Genomic DNA, 21,173 nt, shown 5'->3' with positions numbered 1-21,173 from the left:
CAGCCCCAATGTTACACCCTTTTCCTGCATCCCCGTGAATTGTAAACCATCATTGACCAACCATGTGGCACGCTTGGGGGGAGGGAGCGGGAAGCCTCACGGCAGAGTGTCCAAGTATCTTACTTCACAGAGAACAGTTTTCTATTTGAAGCATCTTCTCTCAAAAAGCGCTGTTTTAAAGCTAAAGAAACCAGGGGACTTGAAACTGCCCAGCAGCGGTTAGCACCTGGCAGCAGAGTGAAGAGGAACACAGGACTCAGCTACACACAGTTGTAACACCATTGTACAGATGCGACACCAGATGGCACTGTAGAGCACAACATTTGACTATGCAATTTTAAACAGTTTTTTTTTCTTCCTTTTGTTATAACAATCTAATTTAGGACTTATTTATAGTGGGTTTTCCTCCTGTGTGTAGATCCAGCCACAGTCACAGTCTTCCACAATATGGTTAGCAGAGGAAACCTTGGCTGGATCTACATTGACCTGTTTAACGTTATTAGAACAATATTAGAGATATCATTCTAAAACGTAACAGGGCATACTTGTAAATAAAATCTTTTTTTTTTTAACCTTTGTTTCTTTCGTCATAACGCTGTTTCCCTACTGCCAGTTGCTGATTTCTCTGCCATGCCCTCTAGTGTCACATTTTAATAACACATTATGAACGTTAAAAGTAGTCATGTGTTCATATAGTTATCAAAACCATCAAAACCATGGCCCTGACCATTGGCCATGTTGGGTAGCGGCAGCTGAGAGTGGGAATCCGACAACCACTGGAAGACCACTGGTTTCCCATCCCTGGTTTAGACAATTGGTCTTCAACTGGTGGCTCACATTGTACAGCAGGACTGCAAGTTTCCCTAAGGAAGGTTGCTCCACAGCTATCTTTCAGAATGAGAAAAGGAGAATGAAAACACATGAAACAAAATAGGTCAGACCCTCCAAGTGTCCCTACTTTCTAGGGACAATCCAGATTTAGAGAAGCCATCCCAGCTTCTGATTTGATCCTGGAATGTCCTGCTTTTCTTAGGTAAAGGTAAAGGGACCCCTGACCATTAGGTCCAGTCGTGGCCGACTCTGGGGTTGCGGCGCTCATCTTGCTTTATTGGCCAAGGGAGCTGGCGTACAGCTTCCGGGTCATGTGGCCAGCATGACTAAGCCACTTCTGGCGAACCAGAGCAACACACGGAAATGCCGTTTACCTTCCCGCCAGAGGGGTACCTATTTATCTACTTGCACTTTGACGTGCTTTCAAACTGCTAGGTTGGCAGGAGCAGGGACCGAGCAACAGGAGTTCACCCTGTCATGGAGATTCGAACCGCCGACCTTCTGATCGGCAAGCCCTAGGCTCTGTGGTTTAGCCCACAGTGCCACCCGCGTCCCTCCCTGCTTTTCTTAGGACATCCTTATTTCCATCAGAGAAATGTTGGAGGGTATGGTAGGATGTCCCTATTTTCACCAGAGAACAGTTGGGATGTCCCTATTTTCATCGGAAAAATGTTGGAGGGTATGAATAGATTGGTCGTATATGAGTCATGACCCTAGTTATAAACAATTTCCATTAGGTTTAACTGGTTTTTTTCAGGATAGATGGATATAGCAGCATAATATATAAGAAAACAGCAAGAGAACCTCTATTTCAGATTCGGGTTAACCGTAGACCCTGGGTTTGAAAATGTCAAAGGCTTCATAGGTCTCTAAATTTAGAAATCAGATACTATTAGGGACTTAGTATAATAATCTCGGGGGCTGAGGCTCATTAGATTGCACCACCATCTTTTAGCATATTGCAGCAGTGTGTTGCTGGACATACAAATCCTTTTGACAGCAAGGAATCTATTTTTCCCCCAGTAGGTTTTATTAAATCTAGACCAGTATTCCATTACTCAAAGTGGACAGCCAGATGCATCTTGGAAGCTGACTATGGAAGGTCACTCCCCTATGGCTTATCCCCAAAATTATCTGTGGAACACAGACATTCCACTTAGCGATCATAGCAAATAGAAATTAATAAGATGTCTCCCATAAATCTGTCTAATCTGCTTAATGAGCTGTATTTTCATAATAGCAATCTACATGGATTCCAAGGAACTTTACTAAGAGGATCAAGCTGCATTTGTTATTGACAAAGGACACATCTGTCAACTCCATGTTGACAGCAATTGCTGTTTAAGGACACAGTTGCCTTTGGGATCCGATTCACAAAACATATAAACCTAGAGTTCGAAGGTTCGCACATTTGGTTCTGCATACCCCAGGGGATTTAGGACCTGAGCTTCTTTCATCGGCATCCCACCTCAGTCATGCTGAAACAATTTTGCAATCAATTTTTTTAAATAGGAAAACATCTGCTGTCCCAAGGCACACAGAAGATCATGGTAACATCTAAAGTAATCCTTTGGCTCTCTGCTGTAGGAAAGCACCATTAATATTACTGCTACTAATATTGAAACACCAGTAAGTATTAAATATATTTGTTATTATATGTGGAAGACCCACAAACAGATGAAAGGTGACAGTGAGATCTAGTATGGGTTAACTGTACTTCCACTTATTTGAAAAAGACACAGTTTCTCCACTCTTTGTATACAGTACATTTTCAACTTTTATTTGGAGAGCTATTGTATTTATATAAAATCCTGCAGAACTCTTAAACCCACTGGCAGTCCCGGTGGCAGTACTTTGCTTGGCCTTGGTCTCCATTCTAGGGCTGTTGAGGACTTAAAGAGTACCTTTTGTTCTGAACAGTGTTTGCACATATGTTACAAAGGAGAGTCAAACGCTACTCAGATTACAGCAGAAGTTTGCGGCAAAGTCTGATCTGCTAGCTCCTTCATTCCGATAAGTTTCTATCAATGCAAACCAACAGCTTTATGAAGATGCAACGCTTTTCATCCACCTCAAAAGATGATGATGATGATGATGATGATGATGATGATGATGATTATTACCTGCCTCCCCGGCCAGAGCCGGGCTCAGGGCGGCTAACACTAGTAAAATTACAATAAAAACATAATGGGAGGGAGGGGGAACCAATTTAAAATACGGGTTAAAATACAATTTAAAATGCAGCCTCATTTTAATAGTAGCCCATAGATCAAAACCATAAGCGGAGGGAAACATAAGGGTCAGACTGAGTCCAAACCAAAGACAGCTCTGTCTTGCAGGCCCTGTGGAAAGATGTCAAGTCCCACAGGGCCCTAGTCTCTTGTGACAGAGCATTCCATCAAGTCGGGGCCTGTACTGAAAAGGCCCTGGCCCTAGTTGAGACCAACCTAACTACCTTACGACTTGGGACCTCCAAACTTTTGTCATTTGTGGACCTTAAGGTCCTCTGCGGGGCATACCAGGAGAGGCGATCCCAGAGAGGCACTCTCTCAAATGCCATTAGACACCCACTGCCCTGCACCTTCAGCCCAAATGTTACACCCTTTTCCTGCATCCCCGTGAATTGTAAACCATCATTGACCAACCATGTGGCACGCTTGGGGGGAAAAGCGGGAAGCCTCACGGCAGAGTGTCCAAGTATCTTACTTCACAGAGAACAGTTTTCTATTTGAAGCATCTTCTCTTAAAAAGCGCTGTTTTAAAGCTAAAGAAACCAGGGGACTTGCAACTGCCCAGCAGCGGTTAGCACCTGGCAGCAGAGTGAAGAGGAACAGAGAACTCAGCTACACACAGTTGTAACACCATTGTACAGATGCGACACCAGATGGCACTGTAGAGCACAACATTTGACTAAGCAATTTTAAACAGGTTTTTTTTTTCTTTTGTTATAACAATCTAATTTAGGACTTATTTATAGTGGGTTTTCCCCCTGTGTGTAGATCCAGCCACAGTCACAATCTTCCACAGTATGGTTAGTAGAGGAAACCTTGGCTGGATCTACACTGACCTGTTTAACATTATTAGAACAATATTAGAGATATCATTCTAAAACATAACAGGGCATACTTGTAAATAAAATCTTTCTTTTTTTTTAACCTTTGTTTCTTTTGTCATAACGCTGTTTCCCTACTGCCAGTTGCTGATTTCTCTGCCATGCCCTCTAGTGTCACATTTTAATAACACATTATGAACGTTAAAAGTAGTCATGTGTTCATATCGTTATCAAAACCATTCCTTAACCCTTCCTTAACGTTAAAAACCATGAGTGCAGATCTGCCCCTTTAAATTGAGGCATTGCGATTCAGCAAAAAGGAACATATCTGATGCAGATGTAGGCTTTGAATGGGTTCCTGCTGACCTTCATGGATGTATTTCAGGAGAGTGAGTGTCTTTGTTACCTTTTTACAAGCCATACTGGATCATGGTTTGTAAAAAGGTGCCCCCAAAATGATGAATTAATCTGGGAGGCTTCTGGGGTTATGATGAACTAAATCATCACTATCCAGACTAATACCAGCAACATTAAAGAGCATGCCGTGAGAAGTTAGCTGAGATGATCATTAACTTCCAAGTTATTTTTACATTTCGCTTCTTAAGACTATGGTGGTTTGAAAACAATTTGGATTAAAGGATTCTGCTCCAGGCCATTAGAAACTGACTCATTGCAGACAGATGCCCAATGGGACTTTGTGAATCTACCTAGGTAATATCTGCAGGAACAATTTCCAAGTACTGGCTAAAGTGCATTCCTGTGTATTTCCACTTAAACCATCTGCCAATCTTAATGCTTATTCCTGAGGGAGGAAACCTTCCAGAGCTGTTTTTCATTTAATTTACAAGGACATCCTGTTTAGGTACTTATCAAAAGAACAGAAGAAATGATGCCAAATACCACAGCCTCAAAAACTAAAAAAACTAAAAACTTAATGGGTTAGGCTGAAGTAGTAACCTACATTTCAAGGGAGTTGCAACACCCCAGCTTTTTCCTCATTAAATCCAAAATACTTTTTTTTTTTTTTTTACTTCACTTGGTAATAATTGTGCATTGTTGAGATAATTCTGTCACTAAGGAGTGTTTGTGTCTCTACAAACATGAGAATTAAACATTGTGAAGTATTTAAGTGAAGGCTCATGTAACACTCTCTGGTGCTAGATCTAAACCACATTGGTTGGGAAAAGGCATCCTGTGGCTTTTGGGTCAAAATGGCATATAAGATCACTGCAGACAGACAGACAGATGAACGGACAGACAGATAGATGAGGTGCAATGGAGCAGATTTTGAATATGGCCCAGGAAGATACTCATCCATGAAGCTCTTTGAGTGGCTTTGACCAAACTTTCCACCAATTTCTGTTTCTCTCTTTCATTTTTCAAATCCTAAATGAAGCCATTGGTTCAAGTCCTGGCCCTCCAGAGCAGGAGAAAACAAGTTTGAGATATTTGAGGTTGGCTATTATATCTCCGCTCAGTCTCCTCTTTTCCAGGCTAAACATAACCAGCTCCTTCAACCGTTCCTCATAAGGCTTGGTTTCCACATCATCTTGACTGCCCTCCTCTGCACACGTTCCAGCTTGCCAGCATCCTTCTTTAACTGTGGTGCCAAGGATTGGACACTGTATTCCAGGTGTGGTCTGACCAAGGCAGAAGAGAATGGTACTATTACTTTCCTGGATCTGGACACTATACTTGTGTTGATGTAGCCTAGAATAGCATTTGTCGTTTATAAAGACGTTGAACAACAACGGGCCCAGGACAGAACCCGGAAGCAGTTATTGTCTGTACAGAGCAACAGCAACTCTCCTAAATTTCAGGTCAAAGTCTCTCTCAACCCTACCTGGAGTTGCCAGAGAAGGCGTTTTGCATGCAGAGTCTGTGCTCTTCCCCTGACCTACAGTCCCGACAGTCCTGTTCATATGGGTGGTCAACCTACCCCCTTATTTCTTTTTCTGCTAGAACTATTATACCCTTAAGAATGACACTGTAATTGTGGATGCATTCCTCTGCATTCTGAAGCTTGCGCCTGTCAATTGGCCCTTTATGGCACTCAGTAGAAGCCGGATGTTTGCTGTGGATGGCAGCTGTTGTTCAATATCCAGCGAACAGCTGATAGACTGGCCGTGTTACATGGTGGCAGGGGGAGAGTGCAAGTCAGAGCCTGGGAAAGGTCCTATTGCTGAATGCTCTTGACTCTGACTAGTAATTAGCTGACTACATGCAAGATTAGGAAAAAGACCAGAGCTGGAGAAACCCCTTTTCAGAAGTCATTCGGAATTAGAAACGGCCATTCCATCACACACACACAAAACACTGCAAAAGAATTTATGAATGGCTTTCCTTTCCTAAAAGGGAGGGGATGGATCATGCCAGACAAAGTCTGCAAATGTCATAACTAACGGCGCTAATCATACTCTTTCAATTTCTGTGGAAGGGAATCAGAGAACTACCGTATTTTTCGCTCTATAAGACGCACCAGACCACAAGACGCACCTAGCTTTTGGAGGAGGAAAACAAGAAAAAAGATATTCTGAATCTCAGAAGCCAGAACAGCAAGAGGGATTGGTGCACAGTGAAAGCAGCAATTCCTCTTGCTGTTCTGGCTTCTGGGATAGCTACACAGCCTGCATTCGCTCCATAAGACGCACACACATTTCCCCTTACCTTTTAGGAGGGAAAAAGTGAGTCTTATAGAGCAAAAAATACGGTATACTATCAAGTACTTTTCCACGTTGTCCTGCTGAGATTCAGCCATTGCCAAGTCAAAACTTTGTTTTCTTGCGGCAGAGAATTAAACTACAAGCTAAAAGGAGATAATTTGATTGAAAGGGCTGCATATTTTCTGTTCCTATTCTCCCTTCTTCAGAACAGCACTCTTCATGTTCATGTTTATAGCAAAATCGACAAACTTCACACCTACTTCTCCCCCGCCCCCCACAAATAATGTATTTAATAATCTACTTATTACCCTTTCAGTGGTGAAAAAATACTTTGGGCTTGGCCAGTTTCAGTCTGGAAGTGTTGTAAACTGAGGCATCTGCTTCCTCAGCGAAATTAAAGGGAATGAACCATGTCTTAACAGGAGGGGGAACGAAAACAACCAATAATGGTGACATTAGATGCTATGGCAAATGTTTGCCTACTGCAAGTATGTCGTTGTCTTCCCTAGAGCAGCTGGAAACCATGCATGCAGCATAAGAGTATTGGGAATATTTTTCAGACAGAGAGCATTATTCATTTTTCTGGCAACTTTACGAGGGTCAGATGAGAGAAGGAAAAGTGGATGAAGCGAGGAGCCCATAGTTCACCTTTGGGCTCTTGCGCATTCCTCTCTATCTTCCGTTCAGATGAGCCAGAAACATTATCAGAGGTCAAGAATACATTCCAGCCAGTCAAAATAAAATAAAATAAAATAAAACCTCAATGAAAGCATAAAGTAGGGGTGTGGCCTGAGGAGAGTGCCATGCGCCAGACAGAGAAGCCTGGAGGACAGCCAAGGAATTAGAGGAAGGCAAACCTGACAGTACAATGTCAGTTTGTGCTTTGAGTCCCTCTAGATGTTTGCAGGGGAAAGACGACAACGATAGAAGGGGCAACAGATTTTCATCTGCCATAATATTTAGCTCTAGCTGTTTCCAGCACTTCGTAACCGGAGACAAAATAAAATGGCAAGTGATGCTTGGTTCTCTTCTGTTTTTCAATTTTGACTGAAGTGGCAATTTTTTATTTTATTTTATCCTCATAACTTTTAAAACAAATGTTCTATTTCTTGCCTTGAGGATTATCTGGTGGAAAAGGTACAGGCTCGCATATGATAAATGAAGGGGTGTGTGTTTCCTTTTGTGCCTTTCCTTGTACTTTTATGTGCACTTAGTAGCTGCAGATTAACATCTTAACCTAACATCTGCATGGGGAAGATGGAAACATGCCATTAAGTGACAGAGAAAAGGCGGAACTGATCAACACCTACTTTTCCTCTATCTTCACCCAGAAGGAAAGCAGTGCCCAAACTGGTGATAACAGAGTAAAAGACAGAGGGAAAGCAACAGACCCCACCAAATGCCCCTATTTTCAAGTCCTGGATTTACAGAAGCCATCTTGGTTTCTGATTTGATCCCAGAATGTCCCACTTTTCCTTGGAACAACTCTATTTTCATCGGAGAAATGTTGGAGGGTATGGAGTTATTTGTTTCCCAAGCCAAAGAGATAAGTAACTATACAACTTTTAGAAGACATCTATACAGGCAGCCCTGTATAGGGAAGGGTTTTTTGTTTAAGTGTTTAATGTTTATATATGTTGGAAGCCACCCAGAGTGGCTGGGGCAATGCAGTCAGATGGCAGGGCATAAATAATAAAATTATTCTTTTTCTTAGTCTTATAGAATAGGAACACCCTAGTTTCATTGGATAAATGTTGGAGGGTATGACAGGAGCCTTTAAAATAGTGTTCTGTGCCAGAAGAGGAATGGTGGAGACCACCTCCCTAGCCTGACCCTTCCAAAGAAGAAGACAGTTCAGAATTTCAACAGTGGTTTGTGGCAGGTCACAGCTCAGAGGAAGATGAGGGGGAAAGCTGGGAAATAATGGGAGAGGAGGAGCTGGCAGAGCTGGAGCAGCTGGCTGACACGTTATCACTGGAAAGCATTCCAGACCCACCATCTCCCAGAACCGGTGAGCCTTAAAAGTAGGAGAGCAAAGAGCTCAAAGACAGAGGGCAGGTAGCAGCAACCATAGAGGTGGTGGTGCTGTTGATGAATGAAGCAGAGGGGGGGGGGTGGAGTAGAGATTTATTCAGGACGCCATTCTTCCAAGAGGCTGCATTTCCAAGCCTCTCTCTGTGAATATTGAATAAAAAGCAGGTGGACTCTTCCTTGTCTTATCCGTTCCTGGCAACCTGCCATGGGGGATAGTTCCTCTGCTGCCTGACAGGTTGCCAGGTCATGTGACAAAACTTAAAGGGCTTAGGATCACGCCTAAGCCCCACCCCACCCTGGTCCTCATCCCACAATGCACATTTTTGAAGACTTACACTGGCCTTGGCTCAGCTAGCATCTATGTAGCCAGCTAAACTGGCATATATGCAGCTGAATAGGAGTTGGGGACCTAACACCTGCTAAACTGGGAATCAATGAACTGAGCCAGAAATCCTCTGCTTCCTAAACTGCTTATCCCAGCAAATCTTGCCGTCGGTTTGCCCCCTTATGGCGGAATTTATATCGCTGTATAGAGCGAATGTACTTTCTACCCATTCTTAACAACTGTACAATTATTTATATTGCTTTCTACTATCTACAGGAAATCGCCATCAGTTTTATTACAGTCAACAGACCAGAAATGCAACAGACAATAAAGCCAATCAGAGGCCATTTTGGTAATACCAAAACCTCAATTAAGCACAGCGGAGTGATTAGCTGAGCAAAAGCAACATCTGGAAATATTAGAAAGCTATGAGAAAAATGAAATCGCAGGGTGGCTGAATCCACTATGAAAATCTACAGCATACACATTCATTTTCTTTGGTTGGGCATTTCATTTTAAATGTGTAAGGTGAAGAAGAAACAAAATTAAGGCAGTTCTAGGAAAAAGTAATCTTCCTAAGACTTATAAGGTTTGATAAGAGCTCTTTAGAAGAAACAATGTTGATATATATTTTGTGTTCAAAAATATTATTAGTGTGAAAAGAGCAGCTCTCAACATTCTGCTGAATAAAGGATAATGTAACAGTTGATAGCAATCTTTTTTTAAGCCAGAAAGATGATTTCAGATATGTCTTGAACTGGGGTTGCATTCTTATGGACTGAAATATGCCTCTGCATGGACCTGGGGAATTCTATTTTTTTTCCAGTCAGCTATTTCTCTTGGATTCTTTGGATACTGTTGGTGTACAATGCTTATGGGACAGTTATATAATGTGGACTGTTGAACTTGGTCATCCAATTATTTCAGAATATTCACTCCATTGAAATTCATTTTTGCTTACAAATAATGACAGATGATAATGGAGTAAATTTGTTTCTGGAGTAGATGGCTTTTCAAACTAGTTTCAGACATCTTATGACAGACTTTTTTGGGGGTGGGGGAGCCTGACAGCATTTTTTGCAATAATGAACCTGATTCTTGCTCTCTCGGCTATAGCTATTCATTTAGGATTCCAACTCAGCAAATTATTATTACTACAACAATTGTAAGACCATGTTCAGAGCATATATTCTAGGGTTGCCATTTTCCCCAAAGTGAAAATGCAGTTGCTGAGCTTTTTGGGGGAACATCTCCCCCAAAAAATTAAGTTTGGGGGCTTTGGGGGGAATTTTGAAGCCTTTTTATTATTTAATTGCCCTCCTTGCTATATGTCTGGGTTTTTCTGGACATTTTGCTGATTCAGCAAAAATCCGCCTGGACGCCAGTTTGCGGCCTGATTCCCAGAAGTGTCCACGAAAACCCAGACATGTGGCAGCCTTATTTAAACAGCAGTGGCTTCCCCCAAAAATCTTGGTATCTGTAGTTTAAGGGTGCTAAGTGTTGCTAAAAGGTAAAGGGTAAAGGGACCCCTGACCATTAGGTCCAGTCATGACTGACTCTGGGTTGCGGCGCTCATCTCGTTTTATTGGCCGAGGGAGCCAGCGTACAGCTTCCGAGTCATGTGGCCAGCATGACTAAGCAAACCAGAGCAGCGCACGGAAACGCCGTTTACCTTCCCGCCAGAGCAGTACCTATTTATCTACTTGCACTTTGACGTGCTTTTGAACTGCTAGGTTGGCAGGAGCAGGGACCGAGCAATGGGAGCTCACCCCGTCACCAGGATTTGAACCGCCAACCTTCTGATCGGCAAGTCCGAGGCTCTGTGATTTAACCCACAGCGCCATCCACGTCCCTGCTAAGTGTTGCTAGTAGACCCCTATTGCTGTCCCAGAGCTGCAGTTCCCAGATTGGTTGAGCAGTTCATCCTTCTTTACAGGGAACTCTGGGAATGGTAGTTCTGTGACAACTAAGAAACCTACAGTGATACTAAATCATTATCAAAATGTCAATGATTCCATTATAAAAATTGCCAGGTACTCTGCCATTTTGAGCAAGCCTCATCACTTGCCTATGCCGGTCACAGCCTGCCACCTGCTGGAACTGCCCAAGGTGGTTACATACCCTATATGTTGGTCATCCAACATCCTGTGTGTGGGATAGAGAGCATCTATTGCCAGCCTCAAAGCGTCTCTCATTACTACTCCCAAGGTCTTTATTAATACAAAGTTAAAGAGAGTGATATACATCATATGCACTATTTTGAAATGTGGCTTGAGTTAACTTCATACTAGTCCCAAACACTGCAGATTATTTTTCTTTTAAAAGCTCTATTTGTAGGAAAGGCATTTTTTCAATAATCTCATGTATCCATTTTAAATGTTTGCAGATTTCCTGTTTCCATTAATTCTTCCCAGAGGAAAGTGGGGCAGGGTGAGATAAATCTGGTCCAAGCGTTTGGAGAGAGCGCTTCGCATTGTGCGTGCAAGCACACTTTCAGGTTATCTCGACCCCTCGATCAATGGAGAATGACCCAACACTGACAAATGGGACAGGAAGAATATAAACATTATCTTGATGAATGGGAGAACTTGGCTCTTGTGTAAAAGCGAAACTGAATAATGCCACGTGAAGTATTATAAGAAGGAAGGGTAAGAAACAAACAGTTGTGTGTAATGTGTGGAGGCAGCCTCAGTTCTTTTTATATTTGCTTAGTTGTTACCTTTTAAAAAGTTTTACATTTCAAAAACTGTGTTAAATCATATCTAGGGCAACAAACAAATAAGATCTAATCATTATCAGTAACAGATTAGAAATATCAAGATCCGAGAAATATACGAAGTGTTACAAAGTAGAAAAAGATAGAGATATTGGTTATGAGTTTGAAATGTAATAGGGAAGATAAGAAATTCATACTGAGAGATTAGACTGGAAAATTTTCAGACAGGATTGATGGAAGTCAAAAATTTGAATAAGATGTAAAAGTATGTTTAATTATTGTTGGAAATGATATGTTAAAAATCTAATAAAAATTATATATATATAAAAAGAAATATCAAGATTTTCAATGATTTCAACAATGATACCCTCCACAAACATAGTAAGCCTTTCTCATTTATCGACTTTTGGCTTGGAATCCTATGTCTCAGAATACAAATTCAACAGAAAATCGATGGATGGATCTTTTCTTTCATCCATACATTCGGCCACCACTTGTCTGGATCAATATATTCAACTCATTATCATAATACTGGATGTAAGAGCCTTATTGGACCCATGATATTAAGACAACAATTTCTATTGCCTAAAACTACAGTGGTACCTTGGTTCTCAAAATTAATCCATCCTGGAAGGCCGTTCCAAAACCAAAGCGTTCCAAAACCAAGGCATGCTTTCCCATAGAAAGTAATGCAAAATGAATTAATCCATTCCAGACTTTAAAAAACAACCCCTAAAACAGCAATTTAACATGAATTTTACTCTCTAACGAGGCCATTGAAGATGATCTCAGGGTCTGGGTAGGTCCATATGGGAAGAGGTGGTCCTGAGTAATAATGTTTCAAGTTAATCAAGCACTAGCTAATATGTTAAGGTGGTGAGCAAACACAGTGATGCAGCAAGAAGGGACCTCAAATACCTGCTCCCAAATCAATCTTAGGGTTAGTGTCAATCTTTAGACTGGAAGCCAGTTTGGTAGAAGAAGAGGTCTACTTTTTCAATGGAGATGGTGCCAACATCAAAATACAGTGTGTGAGAGAGAGAAAGAGAGAAAGAGAGAAAGAGAGAGAGAGAGAGAGAGAGAGAGAGAGAGAGAGAGACTACGTTGGTGATTTGAAAGGCAAAACAGCAATATTCTTTCTATTGGAGCCACGCAGGGTGAGTTGTATTTACACAGCCTCTGTTAGTTTCCTTTTACCACGAACAAGGCGAAAGTCCAAATGTTCCAGCCTCCCGGCTCTTATTGTACATCTGCTGCCGTATTATTCTTTAGCACACTAAGAACTCATTGACCAGAGGGCAAGTTAACATATTGGTTCCCCCGCAAGACATCAGCTGCAGCAGATGTTTTAAAAAATGCATATTATGTTATTTTGAGATTTCTCCCCCCAAAATAACTTGGAAGCCATCAAGTGCAGAGTCTACATATGTAGCCGTAAGGTAAATGCTTTTGAAGAAAGGGAAATGGCACCAAATAAGGAACAGGCTTTCCTGTTTTGATATATTATTTACGATATTTGAGGAAGTATTTTCCAAATGGCAAACTGCCACAGAATAAAGGACTGGCTTAAAGCGTGTAGGGTACGAGTTAGTCAAAATAAAGCATGTTTGAGGCCCACAGATTTCAGTAGCATGGAATGAAGCATGTGCTTTAGTCTACCATGGAAGTGAATGGAAGTTAACAGGGTTCTACTTTGGCTGAATTTCTGAGAGAAAGAGAAGATATGCAAGGGAATCCTACGGAAATTTAAAGTGGACCAATTTGGCTAGCATACACCATGAACCTTAAGAAACAGTGAGTAACCAAATGGCAGATTTACTCTTTAGTCCCACTCTCTCACATTTTATTAAATACAGGACAGTCTTCAAGAAGGGAAAGTGTTTGCCCTGACAGGAGCAATATGTGACCCAGAAGAACAGCAAATGAACAGACAGAACACTGGGTGTTTGAATGAAATCTTTATTGACCACAGCAGGAAGGCTCGGAGTTGGCATGGCAATAGGTCTCCAGCATCACTACATCATTCCATTCACCTGATGCTGGTGGAATGGAATCCACTGGGCTGAACAGAGACAAAAAAAGCAGTCCCACGAGCCCTTGCAAAGGGATGGGGAAAGCCTACATAAGGCTGATTCAGCCTTGAGGTCACGGCCATTTTGCCTTGAGAGATACCTGCCCACCCACTCTTGGGTTAGAGCCTTTACTGGGAAATTATGGGGCGCTGGTCGATAGGGCCAGAAATAATTTTTTTCCTCTCTCAACCTGATTGGCTCTTTTTCCACCTTTCCCTCAGTGACATTATGGCCTTACTTTGTTAGGTAGAAGAATGTTGTTTGTATGAAGGCAGAAATGGCATTGAGCAGATCAACATAGTATAGGGCAGGGGTGTCCAACCAGTCAACTGCAATTGACAGGTCAATCCCTGGTGATAGCGGTTGATCATGGTTGATCGCGTGCTGACTTTCCTCCGCAGGGGGGAAAGAGCATCTGGCCCTACCCCCTCGCTCTGTCCGTCACTTGCGCACGATTGCCGATATGGAAGACGGAGTTACCACTGCTGGGTTTACTACCTGGTAAGCGATTTATTACATGTCCCCCCCCCCCCAAGCATCAGAAGTATGTCCCCCCCCCTAAAAAAAGCTCAATAAGTTTGGCTCCCCCCCCCCCCCGGTATATCACTGCTAGTTTTTTAGGGTTTTTTCCCCTGGGAGTAGATCACAGTCTCTTGGGAACTGAATGTCCCTGGTATAGAGGAGCCCCCATAAGGTGCCTAAAGGAAGGATTGACTGAAGCTCAATGCTGGGGTATCTGCCTGGTAAGAATCTGCACCCTGGTTATGCAGTGAGACTTTGCTTGCTAAGTTTGTGCCACAGCAAGGTTCAACACTGGCCGACTCCCATAGAACAGGTTTGGGGCAGATCCATTCCATCAACGTGGGGCTTGTGGAATGATGAACTGATCCTGGGACCCCATGCCATGCCAACCCTTGCCCTGCCTGCTGCTGTCAATAAAGATTTGGCCTGGATTTTATCCCATCGGCATTGTACAGTCTGGTTCTTTTGCTGTTCTCATGGGCCACATAATGTGCCTCCCTGGGCAATACATGCATCAGAAAACTGGTTGGACAAACATGCTCATTCTGAGTATAAATTGAGAGATCATGTTACATGGGGCTATAGCTAATAATGAGGCACTAGTGCAGAATTTTTGGTTTGAGCATCTATTGGGGGGGGGGGCGAATGTTGCAAGAACAAAGCTTGAAGGCCAAGAAAACAATATAGCCAGAAACCCAAGCATTCTTGGCCAAAGCAAGTGGCCTTTGGCCGTCTTTGTTTATAGCTCATTCTTCATAGACTAAACTCTGGTAAATTGCAAACTTGTAGATGGCCTCTTCCTCTCTCCATATACACAAACTACACACATACACAGTTTACACTGCATTCTCTGTAAACACAATGAGGGAGGTAAGGAAATGGAAGCCTGTGTTCGCATGTTAGTGGAACTGACCCACAGATATTTAAAAGTATTTTGATAAGTTAAGAGCAAGGTTTTTAAAGACTTCATGAATTAGAACAGAAAATTTTAGTTCACCCCAGTAGATCTGAAAACCTACAAAGATTTCATTTTCATCTAGACACAGAAGCTCATTTAGAAGCCTGTTTCAGTGGAAAACATTTTCTGTTTGCGTATGTAATTGATAAGTGCCCCTCCAGTACGAAGCGGAGCGGTTTGAGTTTTAGCTTAGTTTTCAATGTTTACAAGGCATTGACAGCATTTCCGTTGAACTGAAAAGCCTTTAAAAAGCCTATTTTCCAGGGTTTTTGACTGCACACTCTTTGCATCCTGGCATAAGCGTAGTACACGTGTCAAATCCCTCCCATTTCCCTGATCCAGTTATGTCCATATGTGCTCAGATCCCTAGCTGCAGCAGGAACTGAAGACTCAAATGGATACCATGTGTGCATTTGGCAAGGCCCAAAAGAGGAAATCCCCATGGAGGGATTGGTCTGTATAACACATGCTCAGTCTGGTGGCCTATCATGCATATAAGGGAGTTGGGACTGAGCCCTTCACTCCATCCTATTCCTGAACGGATCATCTCTCTTTGGTGGCTGCTGATTTGTTTTACACACACACACATACATACACACACACACCAATGACAGATTTTGGGGTCTCACATTTAACCAGCGCCCTGCACAACCTAAGGTTGCCATACCTCGAAGAGCAAAAAAGAGGACAGCCTGAGCCGCTGCCAGCCTGAGCTGGGGAATGAGGTGTGTGGGTAAAGGCATGCAGGGCCACCGCTGTTGTGCCCATGCACCTCTTTCCCCGGCTTGGGCTGGCAGAGGCCATGGCATGAACAGCAGCCCGTGCCCACACCCGAGCTGCCTGCGTCTGAGCCCAAGCCCAAGCCACTGTCATGCTTCGGAGAAATTCTATCCCTCCCCCGGTAGCAGCAAGAAGCAGAGAAAAAGAAGAGTTCTTACTAATAAGTTTATTCAATCATCACCATGGACAAAGGAATGGAGTTTATCTGCCGTTAATGGCGTTGCTTCAACTGAGCTCCTCCTGCCTCTCTTCCTAGCTACAGCAGTTCCCCTTATGGTGGCCACCAGAGGCTAATTGTCTCTGAGTCCTTTGCTCTTGCACTCTCAACGAACGCCAGGTTCTGGGAGAAGGGGGGTCAGAAATACTCTCCAGTGATAACGTGTCAGCTGGCTGCTCTGCCTCTGTCTCCCCCTTCTCTTCTCCCAACACCTCCCAACTCTTCTGTTCAGCAGTCTCTGAGCTGTGACCTCCCTCAAACCATGCTGTAATTCAGGCTTCCTCAACCTCGGACCTCCAGATGTTTTTGGCCTACAACTCCCATGATCCCTAGCTAGCAGGACCAGTGGTCAGGGATGATGGGAATTGTAGTCTCAAAACATCTGGAGGGCCAAGGTTGAGGAAGTCTGCTGTAATTCAATACTGCCTTCCTCTTCTATGGAAGCTTCAGGAGAAGGGGGGACGATCTCCACAATTCCTCCTCAAGCTCGTCCCCCTCAATCCAGTCCCTGACAGCCACCCAAGCCACACGCCCCGAACCCCAAACATTTCCTTTAAAATGTAAAAATCCACTCAGATGGGCATGTTGGTCCCCCAAAAGAGGGCATGTCTGGGTTTTCCTGGACGTATGTTGACCCTAAGGTAAAGGTAAAGGGACCCCTGACCATTAGGTCCAGCCATGGCCGACTCTGGGGTTGCGGCGCTCATCTTGCTTTATTGGCTGAGGGAGCCAGCGTACAGCTTCCGGGTCATGTGGCCAGCATGACTAAGCCGCTTCTGGCGAACCAGAGCAGCGCACAGAAACGCCGTTTACCTTCCCGCCGGAGTGGTACCTATTTATCTACTTGCACTTTGACGTGCTTTCGAACTGCTAGGTTGGCAGGAGCAGGGACCGAGCAACGGGAGCTCACCCTGTCGCGGGGATTCGAACCGCCAACCTTCTGATTGGCAAGGCCTAGGCTTTGTGGTTTAACCCACAGCGCCACCCGCGTCTGCAACACCAAAATTTGGCACCCCTTTGCTACTCCATTCTAAATCATAGTTGTGGCCTTCCCGGTAGCACCCCCAGAGACTCCACACCCAGTGCAACTGAACCAGTCCCACTCTGCACAATTTGCCTCTGCACAAACACACCACCCAAATGTAGGATTACCCTGAGGAGGACATGTGAGAAGAAGGTGAATTGCTGGGAGGGGCGTCGTGCAGGGAGGCTGGCATAATGAAACGCCCTGGCAGAGTCAATCTTGTTGGTGCAACTGCACTATATTAACCTTCCCACCATCTCACCCCTGTCTCCCAGTGAACAACAGCTACCCACCTGCCTGGAAGCTAACATAGTGGTAAGGGCAATCTGGCAAGCTACTTCTGACCTAATCCTCAAGCAGCAGTGTAACCTTGTCCAGAACAGGTCAAATACCACTTCCAAGCAATTCACCAACAGTACCTGTCTTGATCTCGATTATTTTGTTAGCCTCAATCCCACCAAGTTAGCCGACTCCAGGCACCCATTTTGGGCTCCACCACTACTCATGGTTCAGATGAAAGAGAGAGAGAGAGAGAGAGAGAGAGAGAGAGAGCGAGCGCGCTGGGTGTTCTCTGCATATCAGTGTCACCCAACTCCAAACCACAAGTTAAGCCAGTATTAATACATTAACAGGGAATGGAAGGTGATGCTAGGCTTTCCCATCTTCGTCGTTGGCTGTTGCTAGTCCAACAGTTCCAGTGATCTCCGCAGGCCTATACAGCCTTGTTTTTAAACAGCTGAAACCCCGCTGATTTGCACGTTGAATGGAATAGGAGATGTAGGCGATGCTGACTCCAGTTCCCACACTCTCCCAGAACCAGCTGACCTGTGGAATTTCAAGTATGTTGATTGTTGTACTGCAAAGGAGAAACATGTGTGGACATGTGCATTATTCCAGCTAGGAATACGTGCGCCAATTCCTGCATTTGCATCCCAGTGGTTTTGGGGTGTTGCCTTATGTTTAAAGATGGGAACAGAGGGCGTTTCTTTGGCACCAGAAATGTGAATGTGACCTGAGACGGTTTTCTTGACACCCGTCCTGATTTATTTCATCGCTGCTTGCAAGATAGATTCGTAATTGACAGAGACAGGCATTTCAGTTGAAGTCAGGACTCAAAAGCATCCGTCTATGGGCTTGGCAGGCTAGTCTCTGATGAACAAATACGAAATAATTTATTGATGGACAACATGATAGCATCAGATCTGTCTATGGGTAGAACTGTGCTCAGATTACTCACTGTTTTGCACAAATGTTTGATTGTATCGAAACTACCTGGAGTAAATCCATTGGGAGAAAGTTGGAGGACTATGCAGTTCTTCATCTTTCTTTCCATGTGTTTGCAAGTGACACTGATATATATATATATATATATATATATATATATATATATATATATATATATATATTCCCTCAGGCACTGATGTTTACTTCACTATAGAAACACAACTGTTAATATAGTCAAGCACCTGGTCAAAGATGAAATGCAGAGCCCTCAGCAAAACAATAGAAGGTATTGTTGGTGCACTGTGCAGAAATTGCACACAACAGTTGAAGCCAAATTTGCATACCTTGTAAACTGGCCATAAAGCTGAGCCTGTCACATAGGCAATCTCTTATTTATTCGTATTTTCTTCCAACTGGAAACATGGAGGCAGGACTCAATTGATAGCCATTGGGTTCCAAGTTGTGTAAACTCAGTCTAATCTGATTCTGAAATTCCTCTACTGAGGTGAATTGGTAGATTTCTATTAACAGAGTTTTACAAATAAATCAAACTTTAATTTCATACCCTCCAACATTTCTCCACTGAAAATAGGGACGTCCCATTCCATAATGATAATTTACTTTTTATACCCCACACACCTTACTGGGTTGCCCCAGACACTCTGGGCGGCTTCCAACATATATAAAGACATAAGAAAGCATTAAAAAGAAACCTTCCCTATACAGGATTGCTTTCAGATGGCTCAGGAGTTGGATAACTCCATACCCTCCAATAGTTCTCCAATGAAAATAGCCACATCCTAAGGAAAAGTGGGACATTCTGGGATCAAATCTGAAACTGGGGTGGCTTCTCTAAATCAAGGACACTCCTGGAAAATAGGGACACTTGGAGGATATGTAATTTTTTCCTGGGCATAATTATGATTACCAATGGAAGTGTGTTTTCCATGTTAATTTTGTCTCAAGTTAATGTGAGGCCTCTTCTAATACCTGGCAAGTTACCTGTTCTGGGTGGGGTTGAATTCCCTCTAAAGGAGCAAGTTTGGGGTTACATCTCTTTCACTGGAAGCCCAAGTGTCTCATTATCCAAATATATAATAGGCAGACTAGTTTTCCACACTTGCATTTAAGGACGGAAGCAGCATATTCAGAGCTATGCAATTTCAAAGTGTTTGTGAATTTTGACTTTGACATATGCCCTTTGGATATATGCAGCCAACCACTTTACCAGATGAATGGCAGCACGATGTTGAATTGCTTTGGAGGTGACCTACCTTTTCTTCACATATTTACCACAATTTCATCCAGCTATAGACGTTCTCTGATGGCTTTAGCATGAGGGTTGGCTTGGAGTTCAAGGCAGAAGTTGTGGTTGACCACATCCTAGCAGACAAAATATAATTGCTATATTAGGATCTTATACATATTTCAGTAGATTCCCTATAAATAATCCCCAAAGCTCAACTTCTTTACATGAAATGTATTCAGATTTTGCCCTTGGAAAAAAAGAGAGAAAGATGGGGCTGGAATCCCTGATTCAGCATTTACTGACCACATTGCCATATTGTAACTTTTATTTGACTCGAGCACATCCAGTGATCAAACAAAACACTTTGGGGCTTAAGCAGGGATTGTTATGCAATGCCCTGAGGATTTACTATTTAAATAAATTTACTATTTATTTATTTTTAAAATATCCATGTCACCCTTCCATAAAGGGTGGAGCAAAATATAACCAACTAGGACACTCTATATTAAAACCTCTCTCTGCCTTGATTTTCCATCTCCCCACCCCACCCCACAATCCAATTCTAAGCCAGCATCTTGTAGAACAACTCAGAATCTTCAGTCCTTATTGGGCTGTTTGGGTGTTTCCGTCCCCCTGCTAAGAGTTCTTTTGGTAAAACAAAACAAATTCCTTCCAGTAGCACCTTAAAGACCAACTAAGTCAGTTCTTGGTATGAGCTTTCGTGTGCATGCACACTTCTTCAGATACACTGAAACAGAAGTTTCCAGACCCTTCTATATAGTGAGAAGGTGGGGAGGGGTATTACTCAGAAGGGTGGTGGGAATGGGTGATTGGCAGATAGCTGTGATGAGCCTGTGGATGACTCTTAACGACTGCAATAGGTCTTACAGGAAAAAGCAAGGGGTGAAAAGGTGAAAAATGGCTTTGTCATGTATAATGAGATAAGAATCCAAGGTCTTTGTTCAGACCAGGTTTCTCCATGGTTTTGAGTTTGGTGATAAGTTGTAATTCAGCAGCTTCTCTTTCCAGTCTATTTCTGAAATTCCTTTGTAGTAAAACAGCTACTTTGAGATCTTGTATAGAATGTCCTGGGAGATTGAAATGTTCTCCTACTGGTTTCTCTGTCTTGTGATTCCTGATGTCCGATTTATGTCCGTTTATTCTTTGGCGTAAGGTCTGGCCTGTTTGTCCAATATAGAGAGCTGAAGGACACTGTTGGCATTTTATGGCATACACAATGTTAGACGATGAGCAATTAAATAGTCCCGAGATGGTATGTGTGATGTTGTTGGGGCCAGTAATGGTGTTGTCCGGGTGTATGTGGCAGCAAAGTTGGCATCTGGGTTTATTGCAGGCTCTGGTGCCAGTGTCCGTGTTAGGTCTGGTTGTAGTATTATTGTGGGTTAGGAGTTGTTTAAGACTGGGTGGCTGTCTGTAGGCAATGAAAGGTCTTCCTCCCAGAGCTTGAGAAAGAGAACTGTCATTGTCCAGGAGAGGTTGTAGATC

At 43.1% G+C, this 21,173-nt stretch overlaps 1 long non-coding RNA gene across 1 annotated transcript in view; it reads right to left on the bottom strand.

Moving 5' to 3' along the window:
- Nucleotides 1-2,595: 2,595 nt before the first annotated feature.
- Nucleotides 2,596-21,173, bottom strand: part of LOC309339946 — a 28,901-nt gene continuing 10,323 nt past the window's right edge. The window contains exons 2-3 of the long non-coding RNA XR_014155688.1: nucleotides 19,693-19,801; nucleotides 2,596-5,523 (exon numbers count right to left, since the gene is read on the bottom strand). This is a non-coding gene — a long non-coding RNA (uncharacterized lncRNA). The remainder of the gene's footprint in view (nucleotides 5,524-19,692; nucleotides 19,802-21,173) is intronic.

The sequence above is a fragment of the Podarcis erhardii genome, assembly GCF_964252035.2.
Source record: "Podarcis erhardii genome assembly, chromosome: 4".
NCBI lineage: Eukaryota > Metazoa > Chordata > Lepidosauria > Squamata > Lacertidae > Podarcis > Podarcis erhardii.
Note: the sequence above shows the minus strand (reverse complement) of the source record. Positions and strands in the feature narration are given on the sequence as shown.